We start from the raw sequence: 15,957 nt of genomic DNA, 5'->3' as shown, positions 1-15,957 counted from the left end.
TTTGCTCGGTGTGAAAGGTTATCTCATTAAAGAGCAATGGCCAGGGAAGGGATGGGGATGATATTGACTAATTCAGACTTATCAATAGAGTAAGTTGAAGTAAACAACTATGACAGAGGAATTTGAAGTGTTATTTTCTCCTTCTTGCACCCATTTTATTAGCAAATGGGCCATAAAAGTCCCATTTTTAATGTGTTGGTAGAAACAGAGGAGTTTAAGAACCTCTTCTGTTTCAAAAATGAATCTGGAAACCTCTTTACTCAAAACCCCACCTCGAACCTTATGGCCTAGTTAAAGGCACACCAAAGATTTTCTACCTGTTCTGTCTCATTCAGGAGGAAACGTGGGGCCAGCAGGACTGCAGTGCAACCTTAGAGCCAGGCACTGGTTTCCTGGAGGAGCAGGAGCATACCTGCTGCCTTCCTCGCTCTGCTGAACTGGAGCTTGTCGAGGCCTCGAGGCAAACAGTACATTTGCAAATATCTGGGTCGGGAAAGGGGGATTCTTGTTATTTTTAGTTTCATTTTTGTGATGAGTGAAGGCTGAGCTTGGGAAGAGCTCTGCTGGAGTTAATAGCTTCACACGCTTAAGGCCATGTTATGATTTTGAGTCAGCAGCATGGGAAATCCAAATAGGAGAAGTTCTCAGTGCTTCTTTTGTCTCCTCTTGAGCTTTGACAAGAGAATACCGTGGGTTTTCATTGCTTTATTGTCAATGACTCTGTTAATGTGTATGCAAGAGATGTTTTTACTTGTGAATGCCATTGCTTGCTTATATAGCTGGTAAGGAAGATTTGCACAACTGCTTCTCAGTACTTGTTGCTTATTCCTGCATGTCATGAGGTATTAGGGGATTGTGGTTGATTTTGCCTCCGTGTTGTGGACATCCTACCTGAGAGTGCTTAATGATACGTATTCACATCCATTTATGCACACTGGGTTTGTCTCTGGTAGATTCTGACCCGTGTCTCTGACAGCCAGGTAGTGTGAAAGGTCTGTTAAAGATGAGCAGAGCTGGGCAGGCTGCAGTTCTGGATCCTGAGCTTTTAAAAGTGGATGGTTTTTCATTCTGACAATAAGATGCCAGAACCAGGACAGGCATCTTTAAGACGTTTCCTGTTTGGCACTGAAATCCCTAGCTAGTTGTGGTCCACGGAGCTAAAGGGTAGACAGAAATGCTGTGTTTTGGCATTACTTTCTGTTACCTTCAGAAAAGAAAATGACCTGTCAGACCCTTGTCATGTTTGCCAGTAGCATGTGAACGAAGGTGTGGGTTTTTTTCCTCTGTTAGCAGCAAAGTAAGTGATGCTATCTGGGTTAGTTTGCATTTTCACTGGCTGTCACAAGGAGCGTTAATTTGACCTGAAGGGCTGTCTCCTCTTCATGCTCAGGTTGAACACTGCTGAAGTTTCATTAGCTTGACTAAACTGCTGTTTAATTTACACCAAGGTGATGTGCAGACAGCTGAATTCGCACACAGAACTGAAAGTCCATTTCATGAAAACATCATCTGCAATGAAATTCAGATCGCGAGTGTTGCGCACAGAGACAGGGAATGTGTGATGTCGTTTGGGTGACTGAAACTGGGCTAATTTGGGCTACAGCAGATGGATGAAGAGCTGCAGAAGGTCTATAACAGAAGGTCAGTGTGGTATCGTTTCTTCATGTCGACTGTTAGACCCAGCATTAAACACAAGGGGACCCCAGTCTGCCTGCTTTCCAGAGCAGCTTTATTCCACTGCTCTGTTCAGGTGGCATTAAGCTCGACTCGAGCTGTTTACTGTGTTGTCTGTGGGATCCTTGGTTAGGTTGTAGATCAGGAAGGCTGTACTGCACATGATAGTGCTGTGACTGTGCGCTGTGACTGTGCAGTGGCTTGGTATGATTGTTGCAGAAGACTTCAGGCGACAGAACACAGCAGATCATTGAAGGCACATGTAGCAACCATAAGGCCCCCACTGAAAGACTATCTTCAGCATGGATGTAACATTCTTCGTCTCCATAGCTACAAGGTTCCACTTGTAAAAGGATAGATATGCACTGTACAGTACTTAAAAATGGTGAGAAGAAATAATCCTTGTAGTGGCTTCAGCAGTGGAGAGCTTTTATATTTAGGGGGAAAAAGAAGATGGAACATGTCATTATTTACTCATTTACACAGAAGTACATGCTTGTAGGAAATAGGAAAAGTGTTATTTTCTAAAGTGGGTCCTGGCTCAGGCCCATCCTCCTGTGGTCTGACTTGTCTGTCACTGGGCTCAGTGCGTTTCTCCCCCTAACAAAGACCATGAATAGGGGAGAAGAGGGTCTGGTTGCTAACATGAGGGCAGGCAGGAGGGCTTTCAGGACTCACTGGTTACGACTTTATTGATTTTCCTTTTCTCAGTGATGTTTTTCAAATGATTGCCTGCTTTCACATGTCTACCCCACACATTCTGAAAGCAGCCAAGGTGTCCAAAATGGTGTCTTTCAGAGGAGAGTTACTGGCTTAGCTCCATTTTAACCTGGGAAGGATGCCTGAGCATACTCTGTTGCTGGCAGTTGGGTGGTAATGAGTGGCTCCTGAGTGGGGCCTGAGAACGTGTGAGCATGCCTAGTGCATTCACAGGGGTGATCTGGGGGTTAGAGGTATCCAGCTAATCTCATTCATGAACAAAGATGCTGTGAGGACTGGAGCAGCTCTGCTCTGGAGCCAGGCTGAGAGAGCTGGGCTGGGGCAGCCTGGAGAAGAGAAGGCTCCTGAAGGGGAGACCTGAGAGCAGCTCCAGTGCCTGAAGGGGCTGCAAGAAAGCTGGAGAGGGGCTTTGGGATATAAGGGATATAGGGACAGGCCAAGGGGAATGGCTTGAACCTGCCCGAGGGGAGACTGAGATGAGCTCTTAGGCAGAAGCTCTTCCCTGGGAGGGTGCTGAGGCGCTGGCACAGGGTGCCCAGAGAAGCTGTGGCTGCCCCATCCCTGGCAGTGTTCAAGGCCAGGTTGGACACAGGGGCTTGGAGCAAGCTGCTCCAGTGGAAGGGGTCCCTGCCTGTGGCAGGGGTTGGAGCTGGAGGAGCTTTAAGGTCCCTTCAACCCAAACCAGGCTGGGATTCTAGGATAAATCACTTGTTTTCTGTGGCAGAACTGCCCTTGAAATGTCATGATCAGGTATTTATGCAGGTTCTTCTTTTCCCAGCACTCCACGTGGGAGCAGGGCTGGTGTTTGTGGTTGGTTTAAGCTCGGTGAGGTTTCTAGGGTATAACAAAGGAACACAGGCAGCTGAGAGCTGCCCTGTGCTGGGTCCTTCCACTGCAGCTAAGGGAGTTGCAGGTACACTTGGTGTGGCTGCTTTTGCAAGCTTATGCTTCATGAATTATTCCTTGTACTACAGAGACAGCGCCAAAGCCAGGCTTGCTGTAAATGGGAGCAACTCTCTTGGCATCAGTGGGATTATAATCACTGACACCTGGCCTATGGAATTCTATTTAGTCTATTGGCAAGGGTTTGTGAAATAACTGGATGCTGATGAGTTTGGCTCTCGCCATCCAGTTAGCAGACTGCTGCTATCTCATTTTGGTATTTGCTTTGCTTTGTGTATGTGCATCATATTCCCTCTCTCTTTCATATTTATTTGTACATTTGCTGAAGATCTGGGAGCCATAAAAAGCAGCTTCATAAACCAAGCTGTAATATTATGTATTTCATACATATCACACACAAAATAGCTGTATATAGCACACTGTGAAGGTACATGGGGAGAAGGAACATTGGTACAGAAATGTTTCCTTCTTTCTACTGGGAGGTCATTCATCTCCTGTTCCAGGCTAGTAGATACAAACCCAACAGCACCCACCAAACAAACGAACATCTTTTCCCTGTTAACTGAGCACAGTCACTATGAAACCCTTTGAGGGATGGTTGACACAGACCCTGTCAGGTTACTTCGTACACTTTTCCTTCTCTGTATCTCTCCACGTCAGCCCACCTCCTCACAAACAACCCATCTCTGTGCTGATGCTCTTGTGTTTTCCCGCAGTGAACAGCAGAGCAGTTGTCACTTGTATTCCAACATACTAAATCCATCACACAAAGTTATGTTCATTTTGAGCTCTGCTTCCTCCCCTCATGCCAGTGGGAAGACACAGATTGGGAAAGGAGTGCAACACATGCAGATGTGGTGGGCTGCTGTTGACCTCCTCCTTTTGAGCCTTATTTCGAAGGACATGTTGACATGCTGCTGCTGTTTGTTACTTAGTTATTAAACATCATGACTGTGGTGTTCTGAACAGATGCAGAAAGGCAAAACCAACACAGCCTCCATCTCCAGACAGTGTTTGGAAGGGGCTCATGGTTCTGTAACTCACCTTTGGAGGGGTGCCCAGGGGCTAAGCCTGAGCTCGGGGGATCCTGTGACTTTGTGTGGGACATCACCCAAGCAGTGATCCTGTTCCCTTTGGTCATCAGCCTGATGTTGTTACAACGAGTATCAGCAAGCACTCCAGAGAGAGGTGTGAGTTCGTTATAGCTTGGGGGAATGCAAAAGGAAAGTGATCCCATTACAGAGAGAATATGGGAGGTGAAGCATGAGGGGGCAGCAGGAATTGTCAGTTATTGTCATCACTACAGGCCATAGTGCTGTGGTTGTCTTTCCAGTGACTGCTTTGGAACACACTAGGATGGGCATTGTTAATTTGGCTTTCCTATCTCCCTCTGTGCCGTGGCTCCTTCCCTGCCTCGCTTTCACCACCTCCCTGGGACTATGGATGGACCTTGAATTCTTGCTTGAGTTGTCAACTGAAGGGTGAATCAATCTAATGAAACTCTCTGGTTGTGGCAGGAGAGTAAGCAGAGCCTGAGCTGATTCTGCTTTTCCTCCTGCAGTATGGCTGGAAGAAATACATCAGAAGTGGCTCAGAGGTGAAATCTTTCAGGCAGAAGGCCGGTGGGAGGGTTGAGGAGAAGGTAGATTTTAGAAATGTCTTCAGGATTAGGACCAAAGGTAGAAGTGGGGGTTTGCTCCCATTCAAAGCCTTCCTTAGCATTGCATACTGTCATTAGCACAGCCTGGTTTGGGTTGGAAGGGACCTTAAAGCTCATCCAGTTCCAGCCCCTGCCATGGGCAGGGGCACCTTCCACTAGAGCAGCTTGCTCCAAGCCCCTGTGTCCAACCTGGCCTTGAGCACTGCCAGGGATGGCGCAGCCACAGCGTCTCTGGGCACCCTGTGCCAGCGCCTCAGCACCCTCACAGGGAAGAGCTTTCTGCATTGCATACTGGTTCCTGCAAGTGTACTGTCAGTATGCAGGAAGTTGTGCTATAGAAGTACCAGTGATGCAGCAATAAACGCGGGGCTGAATTTCCCTGTGCTCAGCACTTGTAAAGTGTGAGACTTCACAAAGATATTCCCCAAATGAGTGGCCGTGTTTCCGGCAGAGCTCTGCCAGCTGTGCATCAGCAGCAATTGAGACACGGGCTGTCAATTGGAAAAGGAAACTGCAGAAGGATGCTGAGCGCTTCTGAAAGTCCTTCCTCAGGTGCCTGGGTGCGAATCAGCTTGTCTGAAATCTGCTCTTGCTCTACAGGTGCTGCTGTGACCTTGGAAGTGCTTTCCTCTGGGATAATGCAGCTAATTCCCTCCTTTTGCCACTTCCTAGAGACCTCATGGTTTTGAGTTACACACAGTGAGGACTGCTCAAATGGAGAGGATGTTGCATTGTAAAACCTTTGTGCAAGATACTTGTATTCCTATTGTATTCCTATTGTATTCATTGCTGAGGCCCTGTGAAGGATTCTTGCATTGCCAGTGTTGTGACGGGTGCAGTGTGCCCTTTCCATCCCTCTTTTCCTTTCTCTCACCTCTTCTGCTTTTGCTCAAACTCTCCGATGGGCTGACACTATTTTAAGGAGGAGAAAAAAATCATTTCTACTCCGTTATGTAGCTTGTGCCAGGAGGGAGAAGGCAAAAAGACATGGCAAAGAAATCTGCAGAACCTGTTCATTTGTGGGGTTTTTCCTTTAAAAGACGCACACCAAGAAAAATCCCAAATCAACCAAAATCCCCAGAACCCCACACCAAAGGGGCAAGCAGGCTTCTTAGTAAGTATCCCACTGCCTGAAACCCTGCACCAGAATGAGAGAGTTGACCTGATTCTTGATGTTGGACTGTTACCTGAACCCCACGGGCTGTTCCCAGCACAGAGCAATGTGAGCTGGGCTGGGTGCTGGGAATAACCAGAGCTGGGTATGAGTTTTCCTTGTTCACACGTGCTCCTCTTGGCAGACTCTCTGCTCCGCATAGAAGAGACCTTCACGTTCCTAAGCCTTTGAGGTCTCAGCTGTGCTGGTGCGTTACTTCCATTGCCATGGTACCTGTCGTGTCCAGCAGCTCCCGTGGTTTTCCAGCAGGAGCTGCTGCATGTACAGAAGTGTGCAGCTCTCTGCTGTCCATGTTGTAAATGTTGGGATGTGAAAAATCCCAAGGTGATTTGTGTTTCTAGCACCCCTAAAGTCCTGGTATTTGGTCATTTCAAGGCAGGTATTTTAGGGCTGAGCACAGATGGGCTGCAGCAGTAAACATTTGTGACACTGATCAGCTTTTATCACATCTGCCTCTTGTGCAGCCAGAGAAGCTTAGATTGCCTGTAGATCTCTCCATCTGCACATGAAGATGACTGGATCGGTTCTGAGGGATGTCCAGGGAGTTATCTCCATTTTTAGCTGCAACATTCCAGCTTTGTTAGAAGCCAGAGTGTGCAGTGAAGGGGTGGCCTGAGAGGGCATTAGGTGATGGGAATATTGCTTCTTGGCCTAGTGACTGTGTTTTGTCTTTGCCTTTTTAAGTCACAAGGAAATGGAAAGCTCTTCCTGGCAGATATATCCGTCGTGCTGTTGTCACAGGCACTGGAATGGGAATTGTTCCACCTGCAAGAGTGGGGAAGGCAGGAAAGGCCAGAACGTGCTGATCATCTATAATCTCTCACCATCTGGGTATATTCTGCTACAGCAGGATCTCCAGCTTTGTTTCTTAGCCCATGTATAGCTATATTTATGCGGTTCTTTGGATACATTTGAATGTAGTTGGCTGGAACATGAGAAGCTTGTGGATGCTGTCAAGGCAGAGCCTTTCCTGAAGGCTGAGTCTCTGTCAGTGGGCAGCTTCCACAGAACATGACAGGACTCTGAGGATGCTGGGATTCTCCTTGTTGTTTCCTATTCGCTTTTGTCCACAGCACTTAGCATCTGAAGTTCTCCAAACTCATCAGATAAGTAACGTTTCTCCTAATAGTTAGTTCCTGTGTCACATACATCACCATCTTAAGCAACAGCTTTTTGCTTTGAAGGCTCCGTTTATTCTCCTGTTCTTTTACCATCACTGTGTTATTCAGTTTCCTCTGACATACACAACGACAGAAAGAAAACCAATGTTTCTGGGTTTAGCCTATAGGGGAAAAACAGCGTGATCAGTTTATGATGGACCACTGATACTGTGTGTGCATCAGTGTGTGCTTTGTGTATGTGAAGACCTCAGTGGGAAAACTGACCTCAATCTTCATTTTGATACTGGATTTTGTGAGTTTTTTGTCATATAAAAATAATATTTTTCTGCCCAAGCATTTCAGCTGCACTGCAGAAGTGTTACATCAGGAAGAAAGTCAGATGGTTGTTAAGTCCCTTTGTGTTGTAGTCCCCAGCTTTGGGCTGAGAATGAAAGAACTATTTTTAAAGCAGGAGGTTCATTACGTTTTTTTTGTACCTAAACTCTGGTCAAGTTTGATTTCCATAGATGCAAAAGTAGGTTTTCCCTGTGTGTGATTCCTGTTAATCCAATTAAGAAGCAGGCAATACAAAGTGAAAGATGGTTTGACACTGTCCCGCACGGCATCCTTGTCTCTAAACTGAAGAGACATCAGTTTGATGGATGGAGCACTCAGTGGATAAAGAACTGGCTGGATGGCTGCACACAGAGGGTTGTGGTCAAGGGCTCAATGTCCAGCTGGAGACCAGTAACGAGTGGTGCCTCTCAGGGGTCAGTGTTGGGACTGATCCTGTTCAACATCTTTGTTCTTTGCTATGAAGGTGGTGAGGCAGTGGAACAGGCTGCTCAAGGAAGCTGTGAATGTTCCATCCCTTGCAGTGTTCAAGGCCAGGTTGGACAGAGCCTTGGGTGAGATGGTTTAGTGTGAGGTGTCCCTGCCCATGGCAGGGGTTTGGAACTGGATGATCTTAAGGTTCTTTCCAACCCAAACCATGCTATGATTCTATGGTGAGCTCAATGTAAGAGGAGTGTTGTTATTATGACTCCTTGTGTTTGGGTAGTAGCTGACAACTCCCAGGTTTAATCACCATATGAAAGCATTGAAGGAATCATTTGGGCTGGGGGAACAGGATGCAGCAGGTAATGTGGACAAGCAGGGAACGGAAAGAGGAGATGGAGACGTGATTTCCGTGCAGGAGGTGAGTTGACCAGTGAGCACTGCAATCTGGGTTTTAAGAGCCTGTTTCTTGGGTGACTCCAGCTCTGTACAGTGCAGTGAAAAGGCCATCCCATGTCCTTTGGTTGCACTGTGCGTAGGTTAGAGCTCACTCCTGGGCATCAAGCCAAGGAACGACTTCTTTGCCTTCAGGTTCTCCATGGGAAGGTCAGTCTCTGTGTCTTGCTTGCACTGTCCTGCAACCTCATTTGGCTTTGTCCCAGACTTTTCCAATGCATAGAGTTTCTTTGATGAATAGTCCTGAGTTGTGTGGGTTTGCTCATTTTCAAACTCAGTTCTCATTAACAATGAGCTGCTCCTCCTGTGTGATGGCCTCTGAGGCCCCAGATGATTCTTCACTGCTCTCATCTTTCACTAACACATCCATTTGTATTATCTTTGTGCCGTGATGGATGCTTTAAAAGGAACCAACAAGGCCATCAAATCCTTGCCCTGGTTCAGCTAGCATTTGTTAATGTTCTAAATCGTCTTGGGCCTGCAACGTGCTCCTTCTGAAATCCAGAACGCTGTGATTGCCCGAAGCCTCTCCATGTGTTAATTAAATCATGGTAATTTGCTTCCTTGAGACTGACAGGTTATAAATAGTGTTTCTCCCCCCTCCTGCAGTGATTTGGGATGAATGACAGGCGAACCAGCTATTGTTTAAACTGTGCATCTGACACTGTCCTGCCCCATCCAACTCCTTTATCTCTGCTGTTACTTGATTGTCCTGAAGTAATCGCCAGTGTCATTCTTAAAGGCTGGTTCATCACCATGCACTGCTCGCATTAAAGATGAGCACACTGATTTTTCTGGGCCATTATCATCCATTTAATTTAACAATGTGTATTAAGGAGCCCCGAAGGTCGGGGCAGATGTTCAGTGTCTGTATATACACACACAAACCTATGGCAGAGAACACAGAACTAATCCTGAGACTAAGACATTTTAGTAGCAATTTTATTGCCAACTATAATTTCTAGTAGTAATTTTATTGTCAACTCCCATCCAAGATCTTGTGGAAACAGAACCCTCTGTGTTCCTCACATCATGGCCCTCTGTTGCTCCCATGGGGTAGACCTTTGGTGTCAAGCACTGTGCTGCAGCTGGCAGAAGGCAGTTATTCATCCGATTATACCTTCTTTGGAAACCAGCTCTGATTGCAGTTCTCTTCATTCTTGGTGCCCAGAAGGAAAAAAGTTCTGCAAATACTGAAGTTGACCAAGAATATGTACAAAGCATTCTAGCAACTTTTGATCTGCCCTCGCTTCCGAGCAGCTCTGTCCCATGTGTGAGAGTGAGGTAGCAGTGATGTTAGTGGGAGCATCCTCAGGCCTGCATTATGCATAATCCCATCAGGGAGTTCTGCACTGCTCCCTTTAATGTAGGTCTGCACGCTGTTTACAGCTCTGATTTGTGGAAGAACCTAAGGCTAGATCTCAGCCTGCTGCTCTGGATCCTTCTTACTCTTCTAATTACAAAAAGAAACTGTAGCCCTTGAACTTGTGAGTACAGAGATGTGTCATGCTGGCTGGCATGCTTTAGAGTTAAGTAAGATTCAAAGATATATAGGGGAGAGCTTCTACCCAGTAAACTCAACCTTTGTTTCCAAGACTGCGGAACATCCTTCCTCCATGTGAATTTGGATAGCAAGGTGATCCACCAGTCAGCTATGGCTAGAGGCACCATACCTAAAGGTGGTTGACAAGAAAGCTTTAGAGGGGCTTTGGCCAAGGGCCTGCAGGGACAGGCCAAGGGGAATGGCTTTAACCTGCCAGAGGGGAGACTGAGATGAGCTCTTAGGCAGAAGCTCTTCCCTGTGAGGGTGCTGAGGCACTGGCACAGGGTGCCCAGAGAAGCTGTGGCTGCCCCATCCCTGGCAGTGCTCAAGGCCAGGTTGGACACAGGGGCTTGGAGCAAGCTGCTCCAGTGGAAGGGGTCCCTGCCCGTGGCAGGGGTTGGAGCTGGCTGAGCTTTAAGGTCCCTTCCAACACAAATGATTTTATGACTTAGGAACCATTCTAAACTCTGCTGTTACTTTCTTGTGTGATGTGGGAGAGATGGTTTCAGTGCAAAGTGTCACAGTGCCAAAGGAAAAAGGCAAGCAAGGGCACGGTGACTTTCAGTAGGATTTGAGCACTGAAACCAGTGCTTAAATCTTTGAAAATGTCTCTTGCCTCAGTCTTTTCCCTCCCATCTACTTACGGGAGGGTCAGCTGGAGGATTTCCTTTCACTCCCTTCCTGCATGGTGCTGAACAGAACAGGGCTGGGGTTGGAGCTACTACTTTAGCAGAAAGAAAGAAGAATTGTCTGGAACCTGAAGGGACTCCTACTGAGAATGTTTTGTTCCTGTCACAAAAGCCAGTCTGAAGTGGTCTGCTTTGTCTTGGTGTGATATTAGCACATGCCTATTTAGTCCTTTTAAAATGTCTATGCTATATTCACATGCAAGAGAGGGTGACTTACAGCTACTCAGGTGCTCCCTTGTCCTGGGAGCGGTGAAATGCCAGGATCTTAATGTAAATTTTGGATCCTTTCCTTTCCCCAACATCATCATTTTCTTTCCCAGAGCCCCTAGGCTTCTGGCTTGAAAAGCCCCATCCATGTCACGTGCAAAGTGAAATGGGGAAATGAAGGCTGCTGGTGTGCTCTGCGGCTGGAACACGAAGTGCTCAATGCAGAAACAACCAACTGGCAGGTTTGAATTATTAGAAAGTTTTAATTGAAAAGAAAATCTATGGCTATTTCCTTTGCTGCCTTTTCTTTGTTGAATATATCAAGAGTCCCAGTGGGCACGAAGCTTCCACAATGTGAGGAATTGATTAACCTTTTTCTATTTCTGATTAGCTCCCAAATGTTTATTATATTAGCTTTTGAGAGCGAGGTCTAGAATGCTTTGTTTTGCCACAACAGACAAGGGACTAGAATTAACATGGCTCAGTGAGTTTTCCACATAGGTTATGAGTAACAGGTAGGTGTTACGTTTTGTATCCCATTACCTCTTATGTCTAATGGAGGCTGGAGGGGGGATATCTTACCCTGGAACACATAAAAATCGAGTGGAGAAGAAGCACTTAACCATCTGCTTTCCCTTCTTGTCTCAAGGGCCACACAACTTCAAAAGTGGGACTGGTTTTAAACCCACTGGTTTACTTTGACTGCAAAGGGCCTCCAGAGAGTCACTGGAGGACTTGGAGAGGCACCTCCACTTCTCTGATGATTTGTTCCAAAGGTTAATAACCTTCACACTGAAAAGAACTTATCCAGCTGTTAAATAATGCCTTTCTCCACAATGATATTAAGCTTAATCCTAGAGGATGATGTATCTGGTGTTTAATGTATGGCTGAGGGTTGGTCTTAACTACATGGAGTTTGATTGTTTGGCTTTAGATCAACTGCCGTGATGGGGATATGATGGCTCATGGTTTGCTCAGTTAGCTATGTACCCATAGAAAACAGGCTCTCAAAGGAGAGGTATTGTTCTAGAGCTGGTATCTTCAAGATCTTCTGTAAATAGCAGATCTTGGTCATTGAGCTGAGGAATGAAGGTATTTGTCAAAGAGCCCAAGTCTGTCTTGTTCTACAGAATTAACAAATGTTCCCATTATAGGTGATTAATTAAAAATCATTGATGGTCCGGGAATCGCACCAGTTTTATTCCTCCCATTAATTTGCCATGATAAACTGCTGAAGGTGCATTCAGAGCTGACACCAGAGAGGGTAGTAATTTACCAAACACTTACTAGAGCTCAGCTCTCTGTTACTTCAGCAGTCAGGGATAACCAACAAGCCATGCTTGGATCATGCTCCATTTAGGACCATCTTGTAGTACTTCTGAGGTGCTTCTTTCTCCCTGTCTCAGTCCATCACACCATTCTCTTCTTAAAGCCTGTGTCTTTCCACCTACCACCTGGCTCTCAGCATTGTCTAAATTACCTGTTAAATACTGAGATATTTCTCAATAGCATCTTTCTGCATTGACCTGGAAAGTCAGATTTAGCACCCAGCTTCCTTGGGTGTCTCTTACCCTGGTTTATTGTCTGCAATTGCTGCCATCTTCACAGGCTTTCCTGTTCCTTTCTTCATTAACCATTCCTCTGCTTTTGAAGAGCTACAGATGAAGACTTTGTGTGATGTATCAGATCTTCCTAGATACTTATCCTGGGGACTTAATGCATTTGAGTGGATATATTGTAATTAGTGACTCCGTTTTTAGGCAGTTGTTTTGTCATTAATGCCCCATCCCTGGCCGTGTCCAAGGCTGGACATGGCTTGGAACAACCTGCTCTGCTGAAAGGTTTCCCTCCCCATGGCAGGGGTTTGGAACTGGATGAGTTTTAAGGTCCCTTCAACCCAAATGGTTCTGGGATTCTATGATCCTACAAACAGTATTGCAGGATTAGAAATAGACAGGTTTTGTAAAGATGTATTTTTTTTTCCTAGAAGCATCTTTGGGTTCCCAGAAACATCAAATCTTGGGGCTTTGGTATCCTCATGGAAACCTGAACCTGCCAAATGGAAAAAAAAAAAACCCAACTAGCTGTATCCCTAACCCAGGAATTGTCTTTTTCTTTCTTTTCTATTATCAGGAATGGATGTTTCCTATCGATGCTTTCTGAATAGAAAATGCTGTTTTCCCTTAAAAAACAATAGTGACATTTTAGTCAGGGCTGCTAAAGGCAGGAGCTGAAGATGCTGACTTCTTTCTACCTCTTTTCGTTGCAGCAGTAGTTAGAATTCCTGTTCATGGTCAAGGTCCTACTTTGTGATGAGGTATCTTATAGACACAGAACATTGCTATAAAATAAATCCTTACCTGAAAGGGCTTCCAGCCTGTCTTTTAGTGTTCGCCAGAACAGCGTGTTAGATCATCACTGAGCAGAAATACCAGGAAGGAAAACATATTATTCCCTTTGAAAATGTGTCAGGTGAAAAAATGGCAATGGTCTCTCTTCCTCCCAAGCAAGTGTTCCCTTCCTCCCTTCAGCAGGGCATTGGCAGAGCTGTTTTCATCTCACCTGCTACCTAAAAACAAAAAAAAGCCTTTGGATGATTTAACTATTTCATGTTCACTGTTTTAAGCAGTGATTAAATATTAATCAAAATGAGCAGCATGGGATCGAATTGAGCTCAAGGGAAATAGAGGCTTCTCTCTATATGCATGTATAAAATGGCAATAACTTCATTCCTAATCTGGAGTTGCACTACTTCCTGTTTATTTAATGGCTTCATTTTACTGTTAGCAGCAAGGTACATTTCGAGGTACATTAGATTCCTGTGCTCCTTTCTGTGTTGCAGCACCATTCTCAAGCAGGCAGAGGTCTTGTGTCTTCATCAGTAAAGGCACAGACCCAGGGTTTGGAAGCAGCACTGATAAATCCTAACCCTATGGTTAAAGCAGGGTGGGAACAGCAGGAGATACTTTATGCTGTGCATCCTGGGGTGTATGTGCATGTCGTAACAAACAGCAACAGCAAAGGAGAAAGGTGATGTGATCCTAAAATGCCCCTGGCTCACTGACACAGCTGCATTACCCCCTAATCCAAGAAATAACGTTGTGCAGGGACTCTGGCAGTGTTGGGACACAGCAAATGTGTTACTTGTGAGAGAGAAGCATAAGCACAGGAAGTAAAGGGGTAAAATCTGCACTTGGAGAACACGACCACACTGACCACAGGGTCACAGGGGCCATAGGGTCTCCACGTGAGGGTATTAACACTGGGAACAGCCATACAGAAATGAACGGACAACGTGGGAAGGGTGCAAGCAGGCATAAGTGGAGAGGACTGGAGGGACCTCCAGCAGCACACAGAGACCTGAGTAGGGTTTTGGGCCAGTTAGTTACTATATGGTAAAACTAGAGTCTTGGTTCTCTTCAAGTGGAGATGTTTACATCTGTTTGCTTAGTACGAAGCTGCTGTTGTCTCCCTTGGCCAGTACCGGTGAGTTTCCTCTTCTTTCCTGCTTCTTTCTCCAGCCTCTAAACCACATGTCAGAGCAGCATTAACAGAGGTAACATTCAAGTTTTGTTTTGTGCTTGTTATCAAGGAGATGAAGTGAAATTAGCACATGAATATGTGCTTTCACTGACACACTTGAAATTAAATGATGCTGCTGAAGTCATGTTGAGTTGCGTCAAGGCCCCTTTGCTAACAAAGGCTCTAAAACCAGAGTAATAAAACCAAAGGAAAACATGTTTCAATTGGGGAAAAAAAACCAACAAACCCAAACCCTGACCCCTTCCTTTAGATTTTCATTACTGTTTCTACAATTCACCTCTGCTGGTTGTTAGTTGGAACCTCCCCTGGGTGGGCAGCATATGGGTGAGCCACTTTTCAGACTTAATATAGCAATTACTGCTTTGCTCTGTGTACATTTTGGAAGTGGTTTAAGAAGCAGTAGTTAATCATTGATGAATTTTAAAACCGGGTAAGCTCATAAATAAGAGGTCACATGTGATTTCTGATCATTTCTTACAGTGCGTGTTAATTATTTATTAATTGCTGATAAGCTATTTGCAACCACATGCCAGATCTGAAACCTACTCAAATGAGCTGTAGTAGTAAAGCAAATAGAAACCTCCAAAAACTAACATCTGCTTTACAGAACCAGCAGTTCACTGGCTCAGGGAAATTCGGTTGAAACATTCAGTGAACAAAACATAGTTCATAATTATTCATATTTGATGCTGAGATTGAAAGTAGAGACTGTGGCACCCATCAGGCGGTTCCCAGTGTGGAAACAGTGATTTAAGGAGTCAGCTCCATTCTTGAGGTTCCATCTTGGGTAGTCTGCGTCATTCAGGACTTTTTAAAGAGGGGAGTTGTGTGGTTTGAATTGCCTTGTGGTAGTCGAGAGGCTCACTACCTCAGCCCTTCCATGGAAACAGCATGGAATAGATGCCTTACTATAGCTTTGTTAAGTTATGCTGCTTCGGGGCACCTTCATAACAAAAAGACTTTGCTTGCAGTGAAGGTCCCATTATCCATGGGGAGAAAGATGGGAGTGAGCACTTGGGGTGGCAAAAAACTCATCCTAATGCAAACCATCCTGCAGAACATGGAAGATGTAACTTCTGGAAATGCTTGCCTGCGCACACTGCATGTTGGACTTGCATCCAGCTGTGACTGAGATCCAGCCTGCTGCAGAAGTGAGAGCAAGACACATTTGTGTGGGAAATACAAGTCTTGCAAAGAGACTTGATTTCTCTACAGTTAGGAGAGCTCTGGCAGCGTTAGAACTCGTACCCACAGAGCCAGTGCACCTGCAAGATTCCTTCCCCATGCAGACTTCCAGAGCCCGATTGCCAGAGGGGAGACTGAGATGAGCTCTTAGGCAGAAGCTCTTCCCTGTGAGGGTGCTGAGGCGCTGGCACAGGGTGCCCAGGGAAGCTGTGGCTGCCCCATCCCTGGCAGTGCTCAAGGCCGGGTTGGACACAGGGGCTTGGAGCAAGCTGCTCCAGTGGAAGGGGTCCCTGCCCGTGGCGGGGGTTGGAGCTGGATGAGCTTTA

At 45.8% G+C, this 15,957-nt stretch overlaps 1 protein-coding gene across 4 annotated transcripts in view; it reads left to right on the top strand.

Moving 5' to 3' along the window:
• LRRTM4 (leucine rich repeat transmembrane neuronal 4) overlaps positions 1–15,957 on the top strand; it is a 280,017-nt gene that overhangs the window by 79,757 nt on the left and 184,303 nt on the right. The window lies entirely within an intron of this gene.

This window comes from Pezoporus wallicus, unplaced genomic scaffold (assembly GCF_028554395.1).
Source record: "Pezoporus wallicus isolate ANWC-B61680 ecotype Strahan unplaced genomic scaffold, APGP_CSIRO_Pwel_v1 contig_2348, whole genome shotgun sequence".
NCBI lineage: Eukaryota > Metazoa > Chordata > Aves > Psittaciformes > Psittacidae > Pezoporus > Pezoporus wallicus.
The sequence above is the reverse complement of the archived record's forward strand: the minus strand, read 5'-3'. Positions and strand labels throughout refer to the sequence as shown.